The 27,085-nt window shown below is 39.6% G+C and overlaps 1 protein-coding gene and 2 pseudogenes across 6 annotated transcripts in view; 1 reads left to right on the top strand and 2 right to left on the bottom strand.

Moving 5' to 3' along the window:
- Positions 1-17,774, bottom strand: part of TMEM232 (transmembrane protein 232) — a 324,122-nt gene extending 306,348 nt beyond the window's left edge. The window contains exons 1-2 of one of the 6 annotated variants that reach the window (XM_072597246.1): positions 17,672-17,774; positions 3,948-4,135 (exon numbers count right to left, since the gene is read on the bottom strand). The gene's annotated coding sequence lies outside the window, so the exon portion shown is untranslated. Of the gene's footprint in view, positions 1-3,941; positions 4,139-17,671 lie in introns of all 6 variants that reach the window. The other 5 variants (XM_072597242.1, XM_072597240.1, XM_072597239.1 and 2 more) reach the window with 5 other exon arrangements.
- Positions 17,775-21,645: 3,871 nt separating this feature from the next.
- Positions 21,646-22,541, bottom strand: LOC140531642 (ADP/ATP translocase 3-like; annotated as a pseudogene).
- A 3,710-nt stretch (positions 22,542-26,251) lies between these two features.
- Positions 26,252-26,719, top strand: LOC140531641 (myosin light chain 1/3, skeletal muscle isoform pseudogene; annotated as a pseudogene).
- The last annotated feature ends 366 nt before the right edge of the window (positions 26,720-27,085 follow it).

Genomic DNA, 27,085 nt, shown 5'->3' with positions numbered 1-27,085 from the left:
AATCAGAATTATTATTTAAAATTAGAATTTAGAGTTAATTTAAAAATTAGAATTGGGTAAGCGAAAGCTAATGACTCCATGAAACAACAAAAAAAATGAATAAAACAAATTCAAAGGAATTTTTAAAAAATAGAAGAAAATGTGAAATGCCTCACTGGAAAAAGAACTGACCAGGAAAATAGATCAAGGGGAGATAACTTTTAAAATTGTTGGGCTACTTGGAAATTATGATCCAAAAAAAGGGCCTAGATATCATATTTCAAGAAATTATTAAAGAAAACTGCCCTGATATCCTAGAATCAGAACTTAAAATAGAAATTGAAAGAATCCACCAGTCTCCTCTTGAAAGAGATCCAAAAATTAAAAACTTCCAGGAATGTTACAGCCAAATTCATTTCCCAGGTCAAGAAGGAAATAACATAAGCAGCCAGAAGGAAACAATTCAAATATGGAGCCACAGTCAGAATTACACAGGATTTAACAACTTCTACATGAAAATATCAGAGGCTTTGGAATATGATATTCTGGAAGGCAAAAGAGCTAAGATTACAAACAAGAATAATTTACCCAGCAAAACTGAGTATAATTCTTCTGAGGGAAAAAATTGGATGAAATAGAGGACTTTCAAGCATTCATAATAAAAAGAACATAAGTGAATAGAAAATATGACTTTCAAATACAAGACTCAGGAAAAGCATAAAAAGATAAACATGAAAGATAAATCCTAAGGTATTATTTATATTCCTGCACAGTAAGGAAACTTACTTCATTATTATTAAAGCAATAAGTGTTAACAGAGACATGGGTGTGAGCTGACATTAATAGGCTGAGAAAGAGAAATGCACTGGGAGAAAAGGAAAGGAAGAGGTAGAATGGCAAAAACAAATTTACATAAAAGAAGTATGAAAGGAAAAGCTTTTATAATAGAGGGAAAGATGTGGGGCTGGCAGGCAAAACTTAAACAATGATCTCCCTAAGAAATAATTCCTAGAACCAGATGGATTAAAAATTATTTCTGCCAAACATTTAAACATCAATTAATTCCAACACTTCATAAGCTTTTTTGAAAAAAAAAATGGAATATCTATCTAAAACCATCAGTAAATATTATCAATAATGGAGATAATCAAAAAGCTCAGTGCTGAAACAAAAATGCTACTTATCATTAATATTTTTAAACATTTTACAAAAAATGTTGCAATAGCATTAAGAAAAAAGAAATAGAAGGAATTAGAATAGGAAATGAGGAAACAAAATTATCACTCTTGGTAGATGACATGATAGTACTCAGAGAACCTTGGAGAATCAACTAAAAAACTACTTAAAATACAGAACAACTTTAGCAACATCACAGAATATAAAATAAACCCACATTGGTCGTTGGTATTTCTATATATTACCAATAAAAGCAAAACTGAAGAGATAGAAAGAAAAATTCCATTTAAAATAACTGTTGATTATATAAAACACTTGGGAGTCTACCTGCCAAGAAAAATCCAGCAAGTATATGAACACAATTCCAAAATATTTTTTTAACACAAATAAAGTCAGATATAATCAATTGGAAAAACATTAATTGTCCACCTGGGGAGGCTGAGCCAATATAATAAAAATGACAACTCTACCTACATTAATTTACTTATTCAGTGCTATGCCAGTCAAACTATAAAAAAAATGTTTTATGGAGCTATTTAAAAAGCAACAAGATTCTTCTTCTGGAAGAACAAAAGGTCAAGAATATTAAGGGAATCAATGAAAAAAATGTGAAGGAAGGTGACATAGCAGTGGTAATCGTTAAACAGTCTGATATTGCCTAAAAAAGTAGAGTGATGAATCAATGGAATAGACTAGATACATAATACAGCAGTAAGTGACTATAGTAATGCATTGTTTGATAAATGCAAACATCAGTGCTTTTGGGACAAGAGCACTGTATTTGACAAAAATTTCTGAGGAACTGGAAAGCAATTTGGCAGGAACTAGGTATCAACATTTTATACCATATACTAAGTTAAAGCCAAATGGGTATATGATTTAGACATAAAGAGTGATACCATAAGCAAATTAGGACAGAAGGAAATACTTTACTCGTTAGACCTTTGGATAAGGAAAGAATTTATGATCAAAGTAAAGATACAGAGTGTTATGGGATATAAAATGGATAATTTTGATTTTATTAAATTTAAAAGATCTTGCACAAACAAAATCAATGTTAACAAGTTTAGAAGGAAAATAAACTGGGAAGGGGGGTGGAATTACAGCAAGTTTCTCAGATGAAGTCCTCATTTCTCAAATACATAAAGAACTGAGATGACTCAAGAGGAGAAAGTGAGGCTGGTGACCTTGCACAGCCCTCCCTCGCTCAAAATAAAGTCAGGTGCAAGTCATATCATCATTTCTCTGATGATCTTCAGCAACGAAGGATGAACACAACCAACAATACAAAGAGCTGAGTCATTCTTGAAATGATAAATGATCAAAGGATATGAAGAAACAATTTTAGAAGAAATCAAAGCTATCTATAATCATATGAAAAAATTCTCTAAATCTCTATTGATTAAAGAAATTCAAATTAAAACAATTCTGAGGTACTGAGTCTCACACCTATTGATGGGTTAATATGACAGAAAAGAAAAATGACAAATGTTGAAGGAGATGTGGAACAATTGGGATACTAATACACTGTTGGTGGAATTTTATCCAACCAACTGATCCAATCATCCTGGAGAGTAATTTGGAACTATGTCCAAAATAAATGAATCTGGGCATACTCTTTGACCTTTGCAGTATCACTATTATGTCTACACCCTAAAGAGCTCAAAGAAAAAGAAAAAGGACCTATCTGTACAAAAATGTTTATAGCAGTTCTTTTTGTAGTGGCAACAAATTGCCCTTCAAATGGGGAATGACTAAACAAGTTCTCATATATGATTGTGATGGAATGCTATTGTGTTATAAGAAATGATGAGCAGGATGGTTACAGAAAAACATGAAAAGGCTTATGTGAACTGATACAAAATGAAGGAAGCAGAATCAGGAGTACATTATACACAGCAAAGCAACAGTATATAATGATTAATTGTGAATGACTTAGCTATTCTCAGCAATACAATGACCCAAGACAATTCTGAAGGATATATGAGGAAAGATGCTACCTATCTCCAGAGAAAGAACTGATGGAGTTTGAATATATAGATTGAAACATACTTTTTTTTACTTCATTTTATTTTATTTTTTATTTTTGGTCTGTGCAACATGGCTAATATGGGAGGGGGGAATAACTGATCCTTTCTGCTAAAATAGATGTAATTAGGTGTGTCAAAGTCCTTTCTTACTTTAGCTGACCATATCTGCATATAAAAGGGCAAATAACGGAGCTAAACTGGTAGAAGAGACAATGATATTATTATACCTGGAATGGAACTTTATCTCTGTACCTTTTTTTTCTGTCAATTTAGCTATAATGGAGATTGAAAGAGGTTTATGTTTGGAAAATAGGAGAACCCTGTCACTAAACCCATCTGGTAGTCATTGGATAAATCATCATTTACGAGGTTTATAGTCTTGAGAGATTAAAATTTGGAAATATATGGAATACTGACCAATTTCTTGGACCAGAAATTTTAGTAAAAAGAAAGGACAAAACCTAAGGGAATTAGTTAGCTAGGATGACCTACTTTCTGTTCTAAAAAGCTAGACACTTATAGCTGAGAAACTCTTGCTGGAGATATACAATACTTTGTTAGGAAAAACTTCATAGGAAACAAAGCAAGTTGTTGCCTAAGGAAAGGTATATTTTTGTTTGTCTTTGCTGGTTCTAGACAAGGGATTAGAACTGTAACAGGAACTATACTAGAACTATATTTAGTTAGAACTAAATTTTCTTTTAGAACTATAACAAGAAAAAATCTGGGGGCTTTAAAAGAACTGGCAATACCCACTCTTACTTTGAGGAAGACGTAGCCAAGGATTGAATCTGAGTCAGAAGTTGGAAGTACTGGAGCAGCATGTAGGAAGCATTAAACAGCTGAATGGTATCTGGAGGAGGTGTGATTTCCATCAGAGCTGTGTCCACTGGAGTACATTCAATTTCAGCAGCATTGGTTACAGATTGTGAGACCAGTGTGGATCAGACCTGCTGGGGCATCACGATGACACCATTAGAAGACATCAGTGGGCATCAGAGATATGTACTGTCATTTTACTCATGTCTTGGCTATACATGTTCCCTGCAGATGTGACTTCCTACTCATGTGCTTTGCCCATATGCTCCTTGCATATATGTCCCTCCACATATATAGCTTACAGGTGTCCATTCTTTCCAATGATATATTATATAAGTTTGTGGAACAGTGTATCATAGGCCCATGAGAGAGAATGTTTCACTGCAATATTTTTTAGAATGGCATTTCATTACGGCCTTTGCTTTTAACTCCCCTTTTCCACTGGCTCAATATTAAAGGTAAACACATCATCGTATCCTCATGCTATGGTTTTATAGGAATGTGGACTCCTGGGTTAGGTAGAACCTGGAGGAGCCATTTCCTGGGGGACTCATCCTGAGTTTCAAGTGGTGGACATTGCCAGATGCTGCATATGAAATGGTGATTCAAAAAATTCAACAAACATCTTAAATGTATGCAAAGTACAATGATAGGCGTTGAGCATAGGAAGAAAAAAAGCAAATGACAATCCATTGCTGGGGATGGAAGCTCAATTCCAGGTGGACAGTCTCGGGCGGGTAAAGGTGGGAACTTCTAAATCTTAGAGTTCTCACGAGGCCCCCCCAGGAAACGACTGGGAATCGAGGCGAACCGAGCTATCTCGTGTATTTCCGCCTCTTCCCGTGAGAAACGTGATGGGAGAGAGCTCTCTCCGCCCTCGAGATTGTCCCGGATCTGGGCACACTATTGTTATCTAACAGCATGGTATTCAGATGCAAACTATGCTGCTGGAGGGTTTAAGTAGGATCAGGAAAGCCTGAAAGTTCTCTTGGGCGGAGGGGCGTGGAGCGGTGAGGACAACAAGGCTCCGCTTTTCCTCTCTCTTCTCTCCCCTCCCCCTCTCTCCCCACTTATACTTCTACTTCCAATCTCTTATTGTAAGATCTTTGCCTCCTTGGGAGATTCTTCGCTCCCTCCTAAGGAAGAATTCCCCTGCACTTGTAACTAGACCCTGAAATAAAGCTCAACCCTTGTTCGACTCTGGAACGTCCTTTCTCTCATACGAGCATCCAGTTTGGCCAACCGAAGACCTCGGGATAGAGGTAAGAAGACTCGGGTAGCCCTCAGGCCTCTAAGCCTGGCAGTTGGCGCCCCGAACAGAGGACTGGGAGCGCAGATATCCTGGGTGTTTTGGGAACACCCGGAAGGGGCTGTGAAAGACGCGAGTCCCGAATCCTAGATTCGGAAGGAGAGAAAGAGTGAGAGTAGCTTCCCACACCCATGGGAAAAGGGCAGGGATGGGGAATGAATTGCCAGTAATAAAGCCAGAGGAACAAGAGGTCTGGGCTGAGATACTTTATAGGGAATGCAGGGAGGCGGGGGTCACTATAGCGTTAAACGAACTCCGAGAATTTTGTAAAAGGATTTGGAAAGTTTCTCCTTGGCTCAAGCAGACAGGAATATCAAGAGAAAGATGGGGAGTGGCTGGAGAACAAATGACCGCTTATGAGCAACTATGCCCCGGGGAGCTGGAGGATTTAGATTTCCTGATATACGGTGTAATTAAGAGCCTTTTGGAAGGGCCGGAGAGGCCAGGGCGGGATTGGAATGAGAGTGGAAGCGGAGAGAGGGGAGGGGAGAACCCTGGTAAGCAGAAAGTTAAGGAGCGTAAAGAAAAAATAGGTTCGGAGCTCCATCTAGCGGATGGAAAAGGCGAGGCAGGGGAGAATGTACCGTGTCTTCCCTCTGCGCCTCCTTATAGCATGCTCCATTGGTCAGACAGTCCAGGGCCACAGTCCAGTTTGGAAAAGGGAATATGAAAGGCTATAGAGAATGGAGAAGACGTAGGGACATTTCCTGTGCTAGAAATAGCGGACCCCAGTGTCCCCGGTGGGGTTCGGAGGAGCCACATACCTATAGAGTGGAAGAGAGTAGCGACTCTCAAAGAGGCTTGCACCAAGCATGGCCCCAATTCACCCTTTGTCATAGCCATGCTTGAGACTCTCAGTGGTCAGTTCGTTCTGACTCCTAATGACTGGAAGAGCTTAGCTAGAGCCTGCCTTACCCCTGGGCAGAATGTGATTTGGGTATCAAAATTTTCTCAGAGGGTAAAGAGCACTACCAGTGGGCTAGGGGCTCAGGCCCTCCAGGCTTATCAGCGATTTACAGGAACAGGGCAGTTTGAGGCTACAGGAAATCAATTACAGTACTCGGCCGCCGATTATGTCTTGATTGTTGGAATGGCTATTGCGGCCTGGAAGGTTATAGCCTCTAAGAAAGAGAGAGAGTTTCCCATGACTAGGATTACGCAGGGAAACACTGAGCCACTTACTAATTTTGTGGCCAGGCTGCAGGAGGCAGTAGGCCGAGACATGGGAGAGGAGAATCAAGGGACAGAGATAGTGTTGAGGACATTGCTGCGGCAGAATTGTAATCATGACTGCAAAAAGGCAATGCTGGGACTGCCAAAGAATGCATCTGTTGAAGAAATGATACAAAGATGTGACAGGGTAGGAAGTCAGGTCTACTTGGCACAGGTGCAAGGGAAGTACCTGGCCGCAGCCTTAAGTAATATCTCTTTGGAGAAAAAATGTTTTAATTGCGGAAAACTGGGACACCTTAAGAAAGAGTGTAGGAAAGAAATAAGTACAGGGAGGGGCCAGGACCCTTGTTTTTCATGTGGAAAGCCAGGTCACCTAGCTAGACAATGTAGAAAGTCGGGAAACGGGGTGAGGGGCCCCTCGAGGGCCCCGAAAGTGTACCCTTTGGCAGAGAATCAGGACGGCCCCTTGGAGGGAGAATACAGGAGATTATGGGGCCAGAGGAAGGAATGCAACACCTTTACAGCTTAGAGAAGTGCCAGCTTGCAGCTCATCAGTTTACTATGATTCCCCTGAGAGACCCCATACAGGAGGAATCCCTAATATTACAGAACCCTTCTCATGCACCCGTAGTTATATATACAGGAGTTTATCCCACCGGCACCACAGCACTTCCATGCTCCAATGTGGTAGCCGAGCCAGCTCATATCGACAATCAGCTTCCCATAGCTATTGCCCTTCCCTTAAAGCACTCAGTTCAAATCCAGTTACTAAAGGAAATAGGACAGAATAGACCTGAGTGTACAATCTGGCTCAATGGAATTCCCATGACTGGCCTCCTTGATACTGGAGCGGATAGGACCTGCCTTAGCGGTCGCTCAGTACCCCGGCACTGGAAGCTCAAAGAAAGCCAGAGACCAGTGTGGGGAATAGGAGGGTGCCAAAATACCTTAGAGACAATGCACCCAGTAAAGTGGGAGGCAGAGGATCACCAAGGGACCGTATGGCCGTTGGTGATTCCAGGACTTAGTTTTAACATCTGGGGCAGGGACATCATGACCCGCCTGGGGATGAAGCTATCAAATTTTTAGTAAGGGCCATTGCTGTTGCACTGGAGTCCCCATCCTTGAATTGGAAGTCAGACACCCCGATTTGGGTGGAGCAATGGCCCCTGACTCCAGAAAAACTCCAGGCACTACAACTATTGGTTAAAGAGCAATTAGAAAAAGGAAATATAGAGCTATCACAGTCACCCTGGAATGCTCCTGTGTTTGTTATAAAGAAAAAATCCATAAAATTCAGGTTCCTTACAAATGTTAATCAAGCATTTGTGAGCACCTGGCAGCAGCTATACCAAAATAAACAGCCAGTATGCAGCCTTATCAATTTCACCTTAAAGGCGATTCTCGCTAAACAAAAAAGGGGGAGATTAAGAGGTCGCCTAACACAATCAGAGCTTGATACAGCTGTGTATACACACAATTTTTTGCATATCTCCAAAAACTCACATACTACTCCAGCTATGAGATTCCAAGACAACCCCGCAAGGAAAGTAATACCCAGGCTGGAAATAAGGACACATGGGCCATGGTAAAGGATATGGCCTCAGGGAAATGGAAAGGTCCGTATAAGATACTAATATGGGGTCCAGGGTATGTTTGTGTCTCCACAGGAAAAGGGAATGCATGGATTCCTATTAGAAGGATCCGTAGGTGTAAACCGATGTCGGAGATGGCGGAGATGCAGGAGGCGGAGACCCTGGAGAGCCCGGAGACCCCGGAGAAGGATCATGCACCACCTGAGTCTGCTGATGACAGCTTTAACCCTGCTGCCCAGAGAGGAAGCAGCACTCATCCCAACATAGCTGACCACTCCATCTAGGCATCTCTTTCTGGCAGCTGAAGGAGGACTTTGATATCACAAACCCAGGACATTGGGGGGGGAAGGGGTGACCAACTTTTTGGGAGATGACCAACTTTTCGCCTGAATACCACAGGCTTGGCCATTCAGGCTTGGCCGTTGAGATCCATTTGCATGACTGAGGGGGTGGTGATGTGTAAGGCGCCAGCACTAGCTGCTTCTCTTAGAATATGCTTTGGAATTAGTGATTGCCCTGTCTCTTGTTGTAACTCAGCCATTTAGCTTCATCTTTGTTTTATTTGATGCCTCTCTTTGTCAGTTGTGCTAGCTGCAGATTTCTGTGTAAATGAAGTCTTGTTGTGGGGTACTCATATGCTAAAGGCCTTCCTAATCCACTCAGCCTCCAGCCACTGTTTGCTCTAGAGCCATGTGCGTGCAGCGCAAAACAAAAAGGGGGAGATGCTGGGGATGGAAGCTCAATTCCAGGTGGACAGTCTCGGGCGGGTAAAGGTGGGAACTTCTAAATCTTAGAGTTCTCACGAGGCCCCCCCAGGAAACGACTGGGAATCGAGGTGAACCGAGCTATCTCATGTATTTCTGCCTCTTCCCGTGACAAACGTGATGGGAGAGAGCTCTCCCCGCCCTCGAGATTGTCCCGGATCTGGGCACACTATTGTTATCTAACAGCACGGTATTCAGATGCAAACTATGCTGCTGGAGGGTTTAAGTAGGATCAGGAAAGCCTGAAAGTTCTCTTGGGCGGAGGGGCGTGGAGCGGTGAGGACAACAAGGCTCCGCTTTTCCTCTCTCTTCTCTCCCCTCCCCCTCTCTCCCCACTTATACTTCTACTTCCAATCTCTTATTGTAAGATCTTTGCCTCCTTGGGAGATTCTTCGCTCCCTCCTAAGGAAGAATTCCCCTGCACTTGTAACTAGACCCTGAAATAAAGCTCAACCCTTGTTCGACTCTGGAACGTCCTTTCTCTCATACGAGCATCCAGTTTGGCCAACCGAAGACCTCGGGATAGAGGTAAGAAGACTCGGGTAGCCCTCAGGCCTCTAGGCCTGGCAATCCATACCTTAAAAAACTTTATGTTTTACAGATTGCTATCACATATACATACATAAATAAAGATAAAATAATTTGAGAAAGAAGAGAACAGTTAACCACTTGCGGAATCAGAAAGCATTTCATAAAGGATATTTGGTAGGAACTTAAAGGAAGCCAGGGAAACCAGGAGGATGCATTACAGGCATAGTGGACAGTCAGAAGAAATGCCTAGAGCTGAGAGATTCAGTGTCTTATTTGTGCAAGATCAAGGAGACCATTCTCACTGGATCAAAGAGTACATGGCAGGCAGTAAGGGAGGGAATGAGAGGGCCAGGTCAGGAAAGGCTTTGAATGCCAAACAGAGCACTTTATATTGGATCATGGAAGTGATGGGGAAACTACTGGAATTTATTGGATAAGGGAGTGACATGGTTGGAACTACATTTTAGTAAAATCACTTTGGAGGCTGAAGGAAGGATGGATTGGAGTGGGGAGAAACTTGAGGCAGGCTGACCCACTGATATGTTATTGAAATGGTCATTGTATAAGGTGATCAGAGCCTGCACCAGCAAGATCGTAGTATCAGAGAAGGGAAGGGGCATACTGGAAAATAATTGCAACGGTGAAATGAACAGAGAAACTGGCTACAGACTGGATATGGGAGATGCCAAATTTTGCTAGGCTGTTATTTATATAACACCTATACATTCTACCATTGGACTGTCCCGCCTGATACACAGAAGATAAGGGCCAGATCAGTTTCCAGAGAGTGAAGAACCTAACACGAGGGTAACATGGCACCTAGGCAGGTTCATCAAAGCACAGTAGGAAATATTAACAGCATACCAGATCAGTGATCAGGCAACTCAGTACTCAGGAAGCCCATTCCCCAGCTTTATCACAACAAAAGCTAGGGCTTCAGGAGGGAAGCAAAGCACCGAGATTTGACGGGAGGCCTGATACCACCAGCAACAACATGTGAGAGGGACCTGTCAGGTATACAGAAAGGAACAAAGCCAATTTTGGGTTCAGAGCTGTGCAAGTTAAGGCCAAAACCAAATCAAAGCACCTCAAGAGTGAGTCAAAATTCAGTGGTTCATGCAGCAATTAAGGTCTAGACCCAGACAGTAGTACATCTAAAGCAAGCAGAACCTGCCCATACATTTTAAGAAAACAGAAAAGGGTGGAGTCTGACACCTAAGCACAAAGCCTCAATTCAGAAAAAAGCCTAAAGACATGACCAAATAGAAAAAAAACTGAACAAAACTAAGAAATATTATGGACTGAGAGAAGACCAGGTGATAAAAGTAGGAAAAGAGAGCAAATTTACAAGTGCAATGGTTAGACTATATATATCAACAGTTAGAAAAATGACTTTCTGATGATGCTTTCCAATAGCTGGAGAAAGAAGGAAAAGGAAGGACAAAGGAAAAAGGGAAAGACATATCCAACTAAATGCAGAAATCCAGAGAACAGTCAGGAGACAGAAGGAGGCTTTCTAAAATGAGCAATGCAAAGAAATAGAAGAAAACCATAGAAAGGGAAAGGCAAGAGATCTCTTCCAGAAAATTAGAGATATCAAGGGAAAGTTTCATATAAAAATGGGCATGATAGAAGACAAAAGTGGTAGGGACTTAACAGAAGTAGAAGAAACAAAGAAGTGACAAGAATATATAGAAGAACTATCTAAGAAAGATCTTAATATCACCAATAACCATGTTGGTGTGGTCACTGATCGAGAGCCAGACATCCTGGAGAATGAATTCAAGGGGGCCTTAGGAAGCTTTGCTAACAACAAGGCTAGTGGACATAATGGAATTCCAGCTAAGCTATTTAAAATGCTTAAACATGATGCTATAAAAGTACTGCACTCAACTTATCAACAAATTTCAAAAACTCAATAGTGGCCACTGCATTGGAAATGATCAGTTTATGCCCCAATCCTAGACAAGGGCAATGCCAAAGAATGTTCAAATAACGAAATAATTGCCCTCCTTTCACTCACCAGCAACATTATTCTTCAAATTCTACAAGCCAGACTTCAGTAATACAAATTGAATTGAAAATTACCAGAAGAGCAGGCTGATTTTTGAAGAGGCAGAAGAAGTAGAGACCAAATCGCCAACACCTGCTGAATTATGAAGAAAACAAAGAAGTTTGAGAAAAACATCTACCTGTCCTTCATTGTGTACACTAAAGCTTTTGCCTGCACAAATCACAACAAAATGAGGCAAGTCCTCAAAGAGATGGGAGTATCAGAGAAGCTTACTTGTCTTCTGAGTAACCTATATGCAAACCAAGAAGCAATGGTAAGAACTAAACATGGAACAACTGATTGCTTTAAGATTAAAAAAGGAGTATGACAGGCTGTATATTATCACCTTTTTTATTTAACTTATATTTTGAGTACATCATGGAAAAGGTCAAGATGAATGAATCAAAAGCCAGAATTAAGGTTGCAAGGAGAATATCAGCTATCTCAGATATGCAGACAATATCACTCTGCTAAAAGAAAATGAAGAATTAAGAAGCCTCTTGATGAAAGTGAAAGAGGAGTGTAAAAGCTGTCTTGAAATTTAACATCAAAAAGCTAAGATCATGGCAACTAGGCACACCACTTCCTGGCAAACAGTTGGAAAAGAAATGAAAGCACTGTCAGATTTTATATTTTTGGGCCCAAAGATCACTGCAGATGGCAACTGCAACCATGAAATTTAAAAATGCTTGCTCCTTGGAAGGAAAACTGGCAAATCTGGACAGCAAAATAAAAAGCAATGGTTTCACTGACAAATGTCTTGTATAGTCAAAGGCATGGTTTTTACAGTATGAGATGTGGACAACAAGAGAAGTTGAACACCACACAATCAATGCTATCTAATTGAGAATCTCCTGTACAGGAAGGAAATCAAATCAGTCATTACTTAAGGAAATTGATTCAGGCTATTCACTGAAATGCCAAATGCTGAAGCTTAAGCTTAAACATTTTGGTCATATAATGAGAAGACAGGACTCATTACAAAAGACTCTGATTTTGGGAAAGATTGAAGGCAAAAGAAAAGGAGATGACAGAGGATGAGATTTATAGATAGTGCTATGGAAAAAATGGACAGACTTCAGGAAATAGTGGAGGAGAGAGGGCCTCATGTACTATGTAGAGACCATGGGGTCACAAAGAGCTGGACAGGACTGAATGACTAAACAACAACAACCAATAGTTAGCTAATATGTCAAAATTTATAAGTTGCCACTCAAGCAATCATTAAGGAAAATTTTCCATTTCTAAACACTTTCTTCAGCAAAATGGGTGAGGAAAGATAGATGAATTGAGCATACAGTTTTTTAAAAAATAGAGAAGCAATAAATCACCCCCCCCCAAAAAGAACAAAGTACAAATTCTGAAAATCTAAGAAGAAATTAATAATACTGAAAGAAAAAAACTGATTTGAAAAATAAAACTAGAAACATATTTTGGGGGAAAATAATCCAATAAAAATGAAACATTTACCTAGTCTGACCTAAAAAGAGGGAGGTAAGCCAAACTATTTGTGCCAGCAATGAAAAAGTTCACAGTCTAATATTTAATAAAGGAAACTATCAAAACTATTTTGTCAAATTATATGTTAAGAAAAATGACAGCTTAGGTGAAATGGATGAAATATACAAAACATGAAATATCCAGATAAATGGAACTAGATTAATCAATCTTTATAAATATATTCATTAATACATAATTATAATAAACATTAAAATATAATATATAATTATCAATGTATCAATTAATATTTTGATTATTTAATTAATTACAATTAGTAATATTAATCTATTTTACATATCAGGACAGTATCAAAAATGAAATTGAACAAGATACAAACAAATTCCCAAGGGAGAAAAATAGACATAAAAATGAATTCTGGAAAATATTCAAAGTATAGTTAATTACAATATTATGGGACCTATATCAAAAGGTCCCATGAGAAAAGAAAGAATCCTTCCAAACTCTATGATAAAAATCAGCCTCACACTTGCAATGGGAATAAATATGGTAACTTAGGCTGAACAACTTCATTTTAAGTCTCTATTTTTTAACTAAGTAGTTATTGTGTAAGCAGTTTTTCTATATACTAAAAAATAACATAGTTTAGCAATGATGCAATGGTAGGTGTACATCCCCTAAATTGTGTGTGTGTGTGTGTGTGTGTGTGTGTGTGTGTGTGTATGTCCCAAATTTGGTAAACAAATGATATACTTTTGTTAATGAAATTAGGAAACTAAAGTTTTGTTTTATAGTTTCCTTTCGTTGTAAATTTAGGTAATAAGTAATTAATTAGAACTTACCTAGTAATTTGCAATCATTAAGCCAGAATCATTAAAACTGACCAGAGGTAACAGCTATGAATTTGCTCCTAGATCAAGTCCAGAGCAGATTTCTGCATTTCCCAAACTCATAAATTTGAGTATACTGTGTTTGCTCAAGTGCAGCACTGTTTGATGAAGACATGTCAGAACACTACCTCAGAGGGAGACATACAGCTTCTGGCTGGAAGGAATCGTGTGAAAAGCAGGATATTATTAGGAATCAAGTGAATTTATTGCACCAAGAAGTAGTGATTTGTTCCTAGAGGGATTGATGTTTGTATGGTTGAATAAATAACTGTATACTCTATATTAATACAGTTTCACTTCATGCACAGATGAGGTTAAATCTGAATTAACACATCAGCCTAACATAAATCACTTAGGTATGTGTACTATACCTAATCCAGAGAGAAACAAAGCAGAGAAAGAAAACTATGGCCCTAATGAAAATCAATGATAAAAATATGAAGTAAAATATTAGCAAACATATTACAACATACTGAAATAATCATGTGATTGGATTTATAGCAGGAATGCACTGTTAGTTCAGCATAATGAAAACTAAACATAATAGTTTATGATAACAAAAATTAATAAAAATCATGATTATATCAACAAATACTGAAAAGACCTTTGATAAATTCTGATACCTATTTTTGTTAACAAGCATTGCAAAGTACAATAAATTAGACATTTCATCAATGTGGAAAATAGTGTGTATCCAAAAGCAAAGTGAACATTATACATAATAAAGGCTAGAGACTTTTCCAGTAAAATCAGAGTAAACCACGGTTGCCCATTATCCTCTTTAATGTTTAACAAATACTAAAAAAGGCTAACTATAGCTGTAAGATAAGAAGAAATAAATGTAGTCAAAGAAGAAATTAAATATTGACTTTTTTCACATGATGCTATACTACAACACTGTAGTCACCATAATTGGTTGGTTTACCTTAAAAATAGAGAAGGTCAATCCAGAAGCCAATGAACATAGCGGCATATTGTAAAAAAAAAAAAAAAAAAAAAAGGAAGATTTCATTCCACTAGTAAGAACTCATTATTTGTCAAAGTTGCTGAGAAAACTGGAAAACAGCCTTGGCAGAAACTAGATGTAGACTAACTTCATTCCATAAACCTATATAAGCCTCCACATGCACACGTAGGAGTAAGAGGTCATTTTAGAAAAAATTAGGAGAGCAAGAAAAGAATTATCTTTCAGATTTATGAACATATGAATTTATGAATTAGGAAGGAAGAGATCACAGGAGACAAACAATTTTGATGCCATATAATTATTGAGTGTCATGTACTGATATGAATCTTTGTGCCTTAGCTTCTGCTAGCTTGGGTCTATGTGGTTACTCTGGAAGGGACATCAGTGTTGGACTAGCTGCAACATCTGCCCAGAACTCACACTTTCAGATTCCTCCAGCTCAGTTTCCTGAGTTTTTGAAATCTCCAGAGTCAGAAACTCCACTCTCTTCACCTAGAATGGAAAAGAATAAGCAAAGGGACCAAGGACAGAGACCCTGGCGCTTCTGGGGGGAGAAGGTCCCAAAGCCTCTATCCTTAAAGCATGATCGCTCAATGACCACCTAACAAGAGTAACTACAGAGACAGCAACCCAAAGAACTAAGGCCTTTCAAAGGTGAATAGAAGACCTTGTGGTTAATGGTGTGTGTGTGTGCGTGTGTGTGTGTGTTTGTCCTTTGTTGCCGAAGAAGACCATGCCATCAGAGAAATGATGACATGACTTGAGTGAGGGAGGGCTGTGCAGGTCACCAGTCTCACTTCTCCTCCAGAGCCATCTGAATCCAGGGACCAGATATTCATCAGGATGACTGGGGATGACCCAGGAATGAGGCAACTGGAGTTAAGTGACTTGCCCAAGGTCACACAGCTAGTGAGTATCAAGTATCTGAGGTGAGATTTGAACTTAGGTCCTCCTGATTCCTGCACTGGTACTTTATCCACTACATCACTCATCTATTGTGGTTAATAGAACACAGCCAGGTATCGGCTATCTGCAAACGATCCACATTCACTCTAAGACACTTCCCTTTCATGCCATTGTTACTATCCTGGAAGCAAACTTCTTCATTTATTAAAGTTCTATCAGCTAATCAAGTTCATGTCCATGTGCTAAATGCCCATTACATTTATTATATCAAGAATTAGACACCAATAGCACCAATCAGTTGAAAAATGACTTAACTGACTGTAGTTTGAGAATGTAATGGAATAATATTGTTCTATGTGAAAGGATGAAAGGAGTGGTTTTAGAAAAATCTAGGAAGACTTTTTATGAACTGATGAAGTTTGATAAGCAGAAACAGAAGACTAATTTATAAAACAACAACAGAATAAAGGAAAACAATTTTAAAAGATTTAAGAATTCTGATCAGTTCAATGACTTCTTATGATTCCAGAGGACCAATTACGAATCACAATTCTAGAAAAGAGATGTTGAATCAAGATGCAGAATAAAATGTATATTTTTGGCAATGGTCAGTGTGGGAATTTTTTTTTAAACTACTGCTTGTAACTGGTCCTTGACTATTCAGATTTCTTACTGAGCTTGGTTTTTCTTTTTCCCCAATAAGGAGCAGAGTGAGAAAGAGAGGGGTCATGACAGGGTTAAAAAAAAAGCAGAAAAAGAAAGGAGGGTCAATAAAGCATATTTTCAAAAATTAGACAGAAACCCAGAAATAACAAAGAAATATAAAGTATCTTTGTAAATTACAATGAATTTAATGTTATAAATTTGTATTTAGATAAAGTTATAAATAAAATTCCTATGTAAACCTCTTTTTTTCTGATCTACTATGAACATGGAAATGTTGATTTCATTTTGTTAAACTCAGAATAAAAATAAATTTAATAAGATTTCTGGCTCAGACCTGTCTTTTTCTGTCTGATCTCATACTCTTCATGTAATTACCTCTATGATCCTAACATTTGCAGTATATTCGGGACCTAGAGTGCCCTTGCTAGAATCTCACCCTCCCATCCCCTCACCCCTCCACCCTCATGACTAATCTATTTTTCAAGGCCTAGTTTAAATATCATCTCTTCCTGATCTGCTAACTGGAAATGACTTCCCACCTGATCTAAGAGAATTCTTTGTTCTTCTTATGCGGTTGTCATATTCTAATTTTCTTCCATTTATCTATATAAATTTCTCTAACATCTAGTAGAACTTCTATTGGATCACAACTACCTTGTGAGTGTAGATCATGCCTTTATTTTTTCTTCTCTCCTGGAACTTAGTACAATGTTACATCTAATGTTGAAGGAAGGAAGGAAAGAATGGAGCTAATAAATGAAAAAAAAAACCAAACTGTGTGCTTCTGTGAGAAAACCTGACTACTGTTTAGGTTCAAAGATATAAGAGCATTGCTTCTGAACCCAGAAGGCTTCGGGTTCTTAAGCTGGCTAGGCTATCTATTATTTTTGTGAATTTGAGGAAGTTATTTCATCTTTCTAGACCTCAGTTTCTTTATCATAAACCGAAGCAACTGTGCTAGAGGACCTCTGAGGTTCCTTCAAGCTATCAGACCAATGAAAAACTCTACACACCCGCCAGACAGCACCTCAGAAGCATACTCTTACCCTGAACACAAACGCGGAATGAGAAAGGTCCTGAATGGCCCTTATATATCGCTCCCAGTACGACTTGTGCTTCCACATCTGGCGTGGCTTGGGTCCACGTTCTTAGTCTCACCGTGTGTAAACCTGACCCAGCGGGGAACCGGGGCCGGTTAGGTAGAAGGGGAAGGTAGGACGATGGACCTCACCCCAAGGGAACCTGAGCCTGCCCCTCCTGCCTCTCATTGCCCACAGAACTAAGTGATTTCTGTGCCTGGCCCAGGAGCTAGTAGTGTTTCAGGTAACCTTGGTTGTCAGCAGTTTTCCGCTCACCTGCGTGTTTCCCATTCACAAGCTCCCAGCTGGTTGCTAAGGACGCCGTTGGGTCCGCCTGAGGCTTGTGGAGGAAGCGGGAGAGCGAAGGGTTCCTGGACCACTGTTGTGTCAGGGGGAATTAGAATGCAAGCTCTGTTTCCGGGGTGGGGAAGCTGTGGGCTCGAGGCCACATGTGGCCTTCTAAATCCTCAAGTGCGGCCCTGAATCATTCAAAGGGCCGCGCTTGAGGATCATGTGGGCCACGTATGTCCTCCAGGTCTGCTCAGTTTCCTACCGTGCATCCTTATCGGCTTTTATCCTAGAGAAAGAATTAGAGACAAATCTGGCTCACCTGGTAGAGCGATAGAAATGCAGCTCTCCTTAGGACATGGCCTCCATCACCCTCCTTCCTTTGTCTCCCACCCCCTTTACTTTTTGGTACCAGAAACCTGATAAAAATGACCTCTTTGAACAGTTTTTGAATAGCTCATGTGTCTAACATGATACACTTTGGAAAAAGGCATTTCCTAGATGAGCGCTCTCTCCAGGGTTACTTCCCCCAAATGCCCAGGCTTTGGTGGGGAAGACCCAAGTTGTTGGTGACTGCTTTTCACTGTTATTCTAGAAAGGCAACTAGTTGGGTGAGATTTTAACTACTGGCAAACACAGTGCTTTCCATTGATTATCAGATTTAATTAATCAGATTTAATAGATTCAATTAACTTTTAGAAAATTTATTTACTAAGCAAGTACAGTTGTTACATAAACATCCCCACCAAAGTTGCTGGAAATTAGCACATATGGCCAAGGGGTAAACTCACAACTCCTTGTTATTGCAGGTTCTTTTCTCTCTTCAAGGACCTTCTTCCATGAAGGTCCCCTTAGTTGTGGCACCCCTGTGGAGCACCATGGATTGCTGTCTGCATTGAGTTCTGAAACTACCTGTCTTGGTGTGTCTAGTTCCTAAGTGTGTCTCTCAGATTTCAGGGGAAAAGCTATCCACAGCCATTGCTTCTTTGACATTGTTTGACACAGATGTGAGCTGACCTGACCTTTTGAAGTTCACAATATCATCATCTTGTCAGTGGGGAAGGAGGGAGGAGAAAGACTGTACTCTCCCCACTGCCCCCCCCCCCAAAGGGTAATTCTATCTTAGAAGTTCTTCATAACCTCTACAGGATGCACTACTATTTCATGTCCATACAGTTTCTCTACAAAGTCTCCTGCTATTTTTTTTCTCCCTCACACCTTTTTTTAGCTTCCTTTTATGTGTTTTGTTCCTCTATTAAAATGTAAGCTTTTTGAAGGCAAGAAGTTTCTTCTTATATTACCAGGATTTAGGTTAGAGTCAGGTACATAGTGAGGATCTAATAAATGTTTGTTGACTCACTGACAGATTTCACCACTGGATTGACCTGCCTCTCAAATGCCTAATTCTGAACTGGCTTGTTATACATAAAACAAGTTATGCCTGATTTTTTTCAGCCACAAGGCTATGAGGGTCATCTGTCTTTTTCCAAAATCATTAAAGCACTTAACTCTTCCCAGAGTGATTAGGACTTCTTCCTGACTCATCTACCCTTTTGATTAATTGAATGATTGATTCAATTTGTTGAAAGTGAATTTTCAGAAGAACATAATTGGCTCCATATTGTTCTGTATCAGCCATTTTGCTATCTATGTCCCCTTTGAGAACAGCTGCAGCAACTGGTTTCCTTCAGTGTCTTCTTTCCAATTCTAACTGGTACAAGAAGGCTTAATTGGTAAAAAGTAGGATTTCAGAGTCTCTGGAATGTCCCTTTCTTTATCTAGTCTGACATTTAGTTCCCTGTGATTTAGTGAAACCAGATATAACAAGGACATGTTGTTTGTGAGAACAAACCCCAAAACCTGAAATAGTTTTACAAAGAAATTTGTTAGACCATTTGATGGAGAAATTTAGCCAAAAAGAAGAGGTAACTACCTCTTACCAGTTTCTGGAAACTTTACATTATATAGGATTTTGACAAGGGTATTCATATGTGAGTCAAACAAATTGCCTGAAGGGAGCCCAAAATATGAGCAAGTCCTAGGTATAAGGACCCATGTCAAGAATGCTTTGGGTGGATCTAGGAATAGGGGGAACTCCTCCCCCTCAAAAAAATGTGTAGCCATCTCCAGCATTCTTAGAGAGTTACTAAGGTCAGGCAACATTCAGAGTATAAGCAACCTCTAACCACATAAAGTTGTATTTAAACAGTATAATTTTTTCCCAAAAAAATTGTCTGGTTAACTTAAATGATAGTTATCTTTCTGTCTCTTACTGTTGAGTTTTGTTAGTAATATATAGAAATACTGATGATTTATGTGCATTTGTTTTTACCCTGCAGCCTTGCTAAAGTTGTTAATTGTTTCAAGTAGGTTTTTAAGTTGATGTTCTAGGATTCTCTAAGCATACCATCAAATCATCTGAAAAGCGATAGTTTTCTTTCCTCCCTGCCTATACTACAATTTCAATTTCTTCTCTTATTGCTAAAGCTAACATTTCTAGTACGATATTGAATAGCAGTGGTGATAATGGACACAATTGTTTCACTCCTGATCTTATTGGGGAGGGTTCTGGCTTATTGCCATTACATATTTTGCTTGCTTATGGTTTAGAATTGATGCTACTTATCATTTTAAGGAAAATTCCATGTATTCCTATGCTCTCTAATGTTTAATAAGAATGTGTGCTGTATTTTGTCAAAACCTTTTTCTGCATCCATTGAGATTATCATATGATTTCTATTATTTTTGTTATTTATATAGTCAATCATGCTGACAGTTTTCCTAATATTGAACAAACCCTGCATTCCTGGTATAAATCTTACCTGGTCATAATGTATTGTCCTCATGATAAATTGCTGCAATCTCTTTGTTAATATTTTATTTAAACTTTTTGCATTAATACTCATTAGGAAAATCATTCTATAATTTTCCTTCTCTGGTTTGACTCTTCCTGGTTTAGGTATCAGCATCATATATGTGTCAAGGAATTTGTTAGGACTCCACCTCTTTTTCCAAACAGTTTTTATAGTACTAGAATTAATTGTTCCTTAAAGGTTTGGTAGAACTCACTTCTAAATCCAAATGGTCTTGGAGAATTTTCCTTAGCGACTCCATTGGTAACTTGTTCAATTTCTTTTTTAAAATGCAGCTAAGTATTTTATTTCCTTATATGTTATTCTGGGCAATTTAAATTTTTATAAATATCGATGCCACAAAGATTTTCAGATTTATTGACTCACAGTTCGGCAAAATAGTTCCAAATTATTGCTTTAATTTCCTCTTCATTGGTGGTGAATTCACATTTTTCATTTTTAATGCTGGTAATTTTGTTTTCTTATATTTTTTTAACAAATAAATCAGTTTATCTATTTCATTGTTTTTTTTTCATAAAACTAGATCTTAATTTTATTTATTAGTTCGATAGTTTTCTTAATTTCAATTTTATTAATCAGGATCTTTTCTTGATCACAGCTTTCAGGTGGAGGAATAGTTCTTTTATTTTAGAGTCTTCTGTGTATTAATTGTTTAATAATAGAATGCCCAACACAGATCATCACAACTGCCAAATAGTCACCTGTGCAAAAGAGTATATATAGTGCTTAAGTACAAATGGGAGACGTGATTTTTTAAAAAATAAATACTAAGACACAAATTTATGGTCCTACAAAAGAGCATTTAACTAGATGGTCTAAGCTGATCTACCTCCTTGGACCCACAGAAACTGTTATTTTCCCAAAAACCAATAATCAATATTCTGAATCATCATCAGTTCCACTGTGTGCATAATGCATCACAATAAATGAGTCCCTTTTTCTAAGAGCTTTTTCTGGCTCCCCTACAAACACGATCTGGCCTGGAGAAAAAGACAACAGAAATTTCTTGAAGGTCAATGGTCCAAGATGTTAAGTATGGTTAAGTATTTTACATGATATATAGTCACAGTTTCCTTAGTTAGGATGTACTTAGATGTCTTTCTTCAGCTTATCATACAGGACAAGCAGGAAAGCTCCACTTATGCCTCTAAGAACATTGGGCCAGGCACCCTTGAAGAAAGATTTGCCACCCTCATCTTTAGCAATCTTCTTCCAGCAGTCAGTTGTCCCAGTGTACATGATATCAGCTCCTTTGAGCCCAGACTGCATCATCCTTCGCCGCCTTACTGTATCAAAGGGATAAGAGACCACACCTGCTACAGCAGTCACTGTTTGTGCAATCATCCAGCTTATCACAATATGAGTGTTTTGGGGATCTGAGAGTATACCTTTTGCTGCATCATAGATGCCAAACTAAGCTGCTCTATAGATAATGATCTCCTGCACTGAGACATTGAAACCTTGATATAAGCCACAGATTCCATCAGACTTGGTGATTTTCAGAAGGCAATTTCCCAAGCCTTTGAATTCCCACTCAGTGCCAGATTTCCCAACATCAGCTGCCAAGCAGGTTCTCATAAAATCCAAGGGGTAAACAAAACAGAGAGAAGTGGCTCCAGTTGCACCACCAGAGGCAAGATTGCCAACAAAATACCTCCAAAACTGTATGTGATTGTTCACTCCTCCCCAAAACACCTGCTTATACTTATCCTTAAAGGCAAAGTTAAGGACCTGGGTGGGGTAACATCTGATGACATTTGCTAAGTTACCCCACCAGAAGGAAAGCACCCCTTGTGCCTTTGGAATTCAGACTATAAAATCCATTATGCCTTTGTACTTCTTATCTGCTGCAATTTGTTTACTTGCATGCTGCACCTGCAACAGTAGCTTAACTCTCTCAGTGGGGGCCACCACCATTTGGAGATAGCAGCAGTGATGCCACTGGCCAGGAAGTCCTTGGCAAAGGACATGGCCTGTTCTGTCATGGTTATTGAGGAGGAAGGTACTGGAGCTGGAGAAAGAAAGCCAGGTGAAAGAGGGTCAAAAGCTGGGGTTGGAGGAATAATTCTTAAATTTTCTTTCCTGTACCTATTTTCCAGATGAGCTATTTTTCCAATGACATATTTTACACTTTCTTCTATATTCATGACATTGCTTTCTTAGTTCTTTTTTTTAACATGAATTTTCTTTCTTTCTTTCTTAAACTTTTAACATTCATTTTCACAAAAGTTTGGGTTCCAAATTTTCTCCCCTTTTGTCCCCTCCCCCCACCTCAAAACATCAAGAATTCTAATCGCCCCTATCACCAATCTGCTCTCTCTTCTATCATCCCTCTCTGCCCTTGTCTCCATCTTCTCTTTTGTCCTGTAGGACCAAATAACTTTCTATACCCCTTTACCTGTATTTCTTATTTCCTAATGGCAAGAACAGTAGTCGACAGTTGTTCCTAAAACTTTGAGTTCCAACTTCTTTTCCTCCCTCCCTCCCCACCCCTTCCCTTTGGAAGGCAAGCAATTCAATATAGGCCAAATCTGTGTAGTTTTGCAAACGACTTCCATAATGGTTGTGTTGTATAAGACTAACTATATTTCCCTCCATCCTATCCTGCCCCCCATTGCTTCTGTTCTCTCTTTTGATCCTGTCCCTCCCCAAGAGTCAAATTGCTCCCTTCTCCCCTTGCCCTCCCTTCCATCTTCCCCCCCACCCTGCTTATCCCCTTATCCCCCACTTTCCTGTATTGTAAGATAGGTTTTCATACCAAAATGAGTGTGCATTTTATTCCTTCCTTTAGTGGAGTGTGATGAGAGTAAACTTCATGTTTTCCCCTCACCTCCCTTCTTTTCCCCCAAACTAAAAAAGTCTTTTGCTTGCCTCTTTTATGAGAGATAATTTGCCCCATTCCATTTCTCCCTTTCTCCTCCCAATATATTTCTCTCTCACTGCTTGATTTCATTTTTTTAAGATATGATCCCATCCTCTTCAATTTACTCTGTGCACTCTGTCTCTATGTGTGTGTGTGTGTGTGTAATCCTACCCAGTACCCAGATACTGAATAGTTTCAAGAGTTACAAATATTGTCTTTCCATGTAGGAATGTAAACAGTTCACCTTTTATAAGTCCCTTATGACTTCTCTTTGCTGTTCATCTTCTCATGCTTCTCTTCATTCTTGTGTTTGAAAGTCAAATTTTCTTTTCAGCTCTGGTCTTTTCATCAAGAATGCTTGAAAGTCCTCTATTTCATTGAAAGACCAATTTTTCCCCTGAAGTATTATATTCAGTTTTGCTGGGTAGATGATTCTTGGTTTTAGTCCTAGTTCCTTTGACTTCTGGAATATCCTATTCCATGCCCTTCGATCCCTTAATGTAGAGGGTGCTAGATCTTGTGTTATCCTGATTGTATTTCCACTATACTTGAATTGTTTCTTTCTAGCTGCTTGAACTCTTTTCTCCTTGACCTGGGAACTCTGGAATTTGGCCACAATGTTCCTAGGTGTTTCTCTCTTTGGATCTCTTTCAGGCGGAGTTCTGTGGATTCCTTGAAGACTTATTTTGCCCTCTGGTTCCAGAATCTCAGGGCAGTTTTCCTTGATAATTTCATGAAAGATGATGTCTAGGCTCTTTTTTTGATCATGGCTTTCAGGTAGACCTATAATTTTTAAATTGTCTCTCCTGGATCTATTTTCCAGGTCAGTCGTTTTTCCAATGAGATATTTCACATTATCTTCCATTTTCTCATTCTTTTGGTTTTGTTTTGTGATTTCTTCATTTCTCATAAAGTCATTAGCCTCCATCTGTTCCATTCTCATTTTGAAAGAACTATTTTCTTCAGTGAGCTTTTGAGCCTCCTTTTCCATTTGGCTAATTCTGCTTTTGAAAGCATTCTTCTCCTCATTGGCTTTTTGACCCTCTTTTGCCAATTGAGTTAGCCTATTTTTCAAGGTGTTATTTTCTTCAGCATTTTTTTGGGTCTCTTTTAGCAAGGTGTTGACCTGCTTTTCATACTTTACTTGCATCTCTCTCATTTCTCTTCCCTGTTTTTCCTTCACCGCTCTAAGTTGATTTTCAAAATCCTTTTTGAGCTCTTCCATGGCCTGAGCCCATTGGGTGGGCTGGGATACAGAAGCCTTGACTTCTGTGTCTTTCCCTGATGGTAAGCATTGTTCTTCCTCATCAGAAAAGAAGGGAGGAAATACCTGTTCACCAAGCAAGTAACCTTCTATAGTCTTATTTATTTTCCCCTTTCTGGGCATTTTTCCAGCCAGTGACTTGACTTCTGAGTATTCTTTTCACACCCACTTTGCCTCCAGATCCTCCCAGCCAGGGCTTGGGGTCTGAGATTCAAATGCTGCTTCCCTGCCTCAGGGCTTTGGGAGGGGGCAGGGCTGCTATTCAGTGTGAGATTTAAGTTCAGATGCTCAGATGGGGGCAGGGCCACCTCAGGCCTCAGTTCCCTCAGGGGGTTTATGCAGAGACCTTCAACAATGGATCCAGGCTCCTGCCTGCTTGGGGAGCCCTGGTCTGCTCCCACCTCCACTGCTGCCTCCCGAGGGGGCCTGAGTTATAGGGGCACCCCACTGCCCTCTTGACCCACCAAAGAGACCCTCTTACCAACCCTTTTCACCTGTGGGTGGAGGAACCCCCGTGGCTGCTGCAGATTCTGTCCCTGAAGCCTGCTCAGATCTGCTCCTGTCAGTGCCATGCGGCCAACGCAGGGCTGGGCTTGGCTCCGCGTCCACAGCGTGAAGGACCTTTTGGGAGAGGTTTTCAGGCTCTCTGGAACAGAAATCTTGTCTGCTCCATTGTTCTGTGGCTTCTGCTGCTCCAGAATTTGTTGGTAGTTCTTTTTTCCAGATATTTTATGGGCTGTGGGTTTGGAGCTAGCGTATGTGTGTGTTTCTACTCAGCCATCTTGGCTCCACTCCCCCCCCCCCTTAGTTCTTTTACTAGCTGTCATGATCATGTAGAGAGAAGAGAATATCAAAGATTATAGGATGTCCAATTCTGTAGAGAAGTTAAGAAGGATGGGCATTTGTAGTGCCAATGAGATATTCACAGCACCTACAGAAGCCATGAACATGCCAGCTCATTTCTGAATTGCAAAATACAACAGACTCTCCACATGGAAGACAGAACCAAAACATTTATTCATACACCAGAAAGCTAAATCCCAACACCAGAAAACCAAATCCATCATAGGAAAAGAGAAATCCATACAAAATAAAAATGCAAGGGGTACTACTATCCCCAAGCCTTCCCTCTGTTAGGCTTCCCACAAACAGGTTCCCTTAAACAAAATCACAAGCTCTCCCACTCACTCTAGTTGTTGCCCCAACTGCCTGCTTTCTCTGACCTTCCCAGTTCTGACTAGTTGGACCAACTTTCTCCTAGCTCTTTTCTAGCTCTGTCTCTTCCTGTTTCACCCTTCCTGATCCACCCCTTCCTGTTCCACCTACTCAGTAAGCTCTCCCACCAAAGGCTGCATGTGACCCAAACTCATGTGACTTAGGTTTCCATGTGACTTAAGTAGATCATATAGGATTATTAATGTATAGGAAATATTTTCCCATTCCATTAAAAATACATTAATTCCATTAAAAATGCATTTGCAACACAGCATTGAGAAAAGACTTTTAGATTTGCCTATTAACAAATAAATGAAGGGACAGGAGCAGCCCTCAGCTCACTTCATCAGCTTATCAACATCTCCATCATGTCCTTCAGTGCTGACCAGATTGCTGACTTCAAGGAGGCTTTCCTCCTCTTTGACAGTACTGGCAAAAGCAAGATCACATTAAACCAAGTTGATCATGTCCTGTGTGCCCTGGGTACCAATTCAACCAATGAAGGGGTCAAGAAAGTTCTGGGAAATTCTAGCAATGAAGAGCTGAATGCCAAAAAAATTGAGTTTGAGCAGTTCCTGCCCATGATGTAGGCTGCTTCCAACAATGAGGACCATAGAATTCATGAAGGCTTCATTGAGGGTCTGTGTTTCTTTGACAAGGAGGACAATGGCACAGTCATGGGTGTTGAACTTCACCATGTGCTAGCTACCGTGAGTGAAAGGATGAAAGAAGAGGAGATGGAAGCCCTGTTGGCAAGTCAAGAAGACTCCAATGGCTGCATCAATTATGAAGACTTTGTCAAAGACATCATGTCCATATAAACTCCCAAGAACAAGTGATCTCCATGAAGACTGACTGGAAACTAAGCTATGAATTTTAGGAACATTCACATTCAGCTATCCAGATCAGCTGACCAACAAGGTAGGAAAAATCAAAAGAATTTGGACTATACTATACTGAAGGCCCCCCCCAATTTTTTATTCACCTTTCGAGTTTCCTTCAAATCCTCAAGTAGTATTTCTACTGCACAAGTCAAATATCTGCAGAAGCAAATAACCTGGACAAAGTTTCTACAGGTCTGAAGTCTAAGTTATTTCTCTTTCCATGCTATCCACCATGGGTAAATGTGTACCCTTGAAAGAATCTAACAATCATTACATCACTTTGATCACTCAAATAAAAAACAA

Source organism: Notamacropus eugenii, chromosome 3 (genome assembly GCF_028372415.1).
Source record: "Notamacropus eugenii isolate mMacEug1 chromosome 3, mMacEug1.pri_v2, whole genome shotgun sequence".
In the NCBI taxonomy this organism is placed as follows: domain Eukaryota; kingdom Metazoa; phylum Chordata; class Mammalia; order Diprotodontia; family Macropodidae; genus Notamacropus; species Notamacropus eugenii.
The sequence above is the reverse complement of the archived record's forward strand: the minus strand, read 5'-3'. Positions and strand labels throughout refer to the sequence as shown.